This window comes from Otolemur garnettii, unplaced genomic scaffold (assembly GCF_000181295.1).
Source record: "Otolemur garnettii isolate 467f Iridium unplaced genomic scaffold, OtoGar3 scaffold00141, whole genome shotgun sequence".
Lineage (NCBI taxonomy): Eukaryota > Metazoa > Chordata > Mammalia > Primates > Galagidae > Otolemur > Otolemur garnettii.
This window is the reverse complement of record NW_003852536.1, coordinates 3213767-3216774: the sequence shown is the minus strand read 5'-3', so window position 1 is coordinate 3216774 and position 3008 is coordinate 3213767. Positions and strand designations below refer to the sequence as shown.

General features: G+C 38.8%; 1 protein-coding gene across 1 annotated transcript in view; it reads right to left on the bottom strand.

Annotated features, from left to right (window-relative positions):
- The window catches only part of ADSS (adenylosuccinate synthase), a 41099-nt gene that overhangs the window by 19425 nt on the left and 18666 nt on the right, over nt 1-3008 (bottom strand). The window lies entirely within an intron of this gene.

Sequence of the window (3008 nt, the reverse complement as noted above, 5' to 3'; positions counted from 1 at the left end):
TGAGTATTAGGACCATGCCAGTTTAGCTTACTAGCTGATTTCCTCTGCCAGCAAGTACTCAAATATTTACTGACTATGAATAAAGAGCAAATTTATAGAAAAGGGAAGCCTACTATTTGTCTCTGAACCTTTTTTTTGGGGGGGGGGAGACAGAGTCTCACTTTGTCATCCAGGCTACAGTGCCATGGTATCAACCTAGCACACAGCAATCTCAAACTCCTGGGTTCAAGATTTCCTCCTACCTTGGCCTCTCGAGTACCTGGAACTACAGGTACCTGCCACAACATCTACTAACATTTCAATTTTTTTTTAGTAGAGACAGAGTCTCACTTTGCTCAGGCTGCTTTCTAACTCCTGAGCACAAGGCATATCCCCACCTCAGCCTTCCAGAGTGCTAGGATTACAGGTGTGAGCCACCCCACCAGGCCAACATTAACATCTTTAAAAGTATATTGGTAAACTGTACACCAGAAGATATCTACAATAATGTCCAGAGCAACATTATTTGTAATAGCCCAATACTGGAAACAACTCAAATTGTCATCAGTGGTAGAACAGATAATTGTGAAACATTCATATAACAGGCTGCTATATAGAAATGAAAAAGAACAAAATACTGCCATATGTAACAGTAAGAATGAATCTCATAGAAATTTTAGTAGAAGTCAGACATAAATAATAATTTTACATGAAGTTTAAAAAAACCACCAAAACTAATCTATGGTGAAAGAAGAAAGAATAGTGATGACCTTTGTGAAGAGAGTAAGTAGTGATATGTCATCAGAGTAGCTTTTCAGGGTACCAGGGAGACTGTGCTTTATGGCAGGTAGTGATTAAAGGGACTAAATTTATGACTTTGCTTTATTATGCAGTACTTTTAAAGTGTTTCCTTATCTCTGTAACACATAGATCCGAGACCTTGGCCAATAAACAGTTATAATATGCTAGAGGGATTAGTTTACTATCATGTTCCCATTCTGTTGCCCAGATAACAGCTTTCAGGGGCCAGAACAGTTCTTAAGTGCTATTTTTTTAATCCCTGACTTTGCAAATCAGGGATCAGTTAGGACAAGACTGAGATCTTAGACTAGGTCATTTCATTTCTTGTGAATAAAAAGGCATTTGCATTTAAATATTTGTTTTATTTTCTATGTTCAATGAAGACAAAAAGAAAAAACTGACAAACCACAAATAAAATGGTTGATGGAAAACAAGTGAAGCATAATTTTTAGAAATTAATTTAGTACCTTGTCATAGAGCTAACACATCCCTACATTTTTCTTTGCTTTTTTCTTTCTTCCTTTTTTTTTTTTTTGATGACAGAGTCTCAAGCTGTTGCCCTGGGTGAAGTGCTGTGGCATCACTGCTCACAGCAACCTCAAACTCTTGGGCTCACGCAAATTCTCTTGTCTCAGCCTCCCTCGTAGCTAGGACTACAGGCACCTGCCACACACAATGCCCAGCTATTTTTGGTTACAGTTGTCATAGTTTGGCAGGCCTAGGCTGGATTTGAACCCACCAGCTCCAATGTATGTGGCTGGAGCCCTAGCCACTTGAGCTACAGGCACCGAGCCACTTTCCTACATTTTTCTGGACCCCAGAAGCTATTAGGGTAATCAGAAACATTACTTTCACAGGCTTCATTATGGCATGGAGGCTTAATGTCTCCACTATTACTGTTACCAAAGAAAAGTCTTTCTCTGAAGTTGTTCTGAATAACTCCTCCATTTTCTACAGCCTAGATACTGAAGACAAAAAATGCTGCCTTGGGAGTTCAATCGAATTGTAAAATTCAAGATAACTGGGCACATTTAGTAGTTATGTTTTATTGTCGCCATTTTTATTATTTACTATTATGGCTAAGTCGTACTAACATGGTTAATGTTACACTGTATTCAGGGGGAGCCTCAGAACATTGAATAGCCACTTGCTTGCTCTCTCCCACCTCCCTGAGGTTTTTATTCAACGGTCATTTCTCAGTGAAGCCTCCCTGACCACCACTTTATCTAAAATCGCAGGCCCCTACCACCTCTTCCAAACCATCTGACACTGCCTAGCTCCTTTCTCTGATTAACTCTATCTCCTCAGATTATCACTATGTGCTATGCTATACTTTACATATTTATCTTGTTCATTATTTCTTTTCACTACTATACTACAAACTCCATTTAGGGATTTTTTGGCTGTTTTATTCTTTTTGAGACACAGTCTCATTCTGTCGCCCAGAGTAGAGTACTGTGGCATCAGCCTCGCTCATACCAACCTCAAAATCCTGGGCTCAAGTTGGGCTCAAGTAATCTTCCTGCCTCAGCCTCCTCAAGCAGCTAGACTACAGGAGCTCATCACAAGGCCCAGGTAAGTTTTTCTATGTTTAGTAGAGAGGGGGTCTTGCTCTTCCCAGGCTGGTCTCAAACTCCTGAGCTCAAGCAATCCTCCAGCCTCAGCCTTCCAGATGTTAGGATATACTGGGGCATAAAGTGAGTCCAAAATCACACAGGGTATATTCCCTATTCACCGCAAAATTAAATTAGAAATAAATGAGAGAAATCATGAAAATCTTGTAATATTTGAAAACATAAATATTATATCCTATAACTTAAGATCAAGATAGAAATCACAAAGAAATTACAAATTATATTAAACTGAATGGAAATGAATACACAAAATGCTGACATTGAAAAAGGAAAGGTCTAAAGTTAATAATCTAAGTTTCTAAAGAAGCTAGAAAAGGAGCAAATTATTATTATAAAACCAAGTAGAAAGTGGAAAGAGCTGAAACCAGTGAAATAGAAAACAATATAAACAAATAAACAACAAAACCAAATGCTTATTTGGGGTGGGGGGGGAATCAATAAAATGGATACCAGGAATGAAAGACAGACATCATTAAAGATTCCACAAAAGTTAAAAGGATAATATGGAAATATTATTAAAAATCTTATACCAGGCTCGGCGCCTGTGGCTCAAGCGGCTAGGGCGCCAGCCACATACACCTAAGGTGGCGGGTT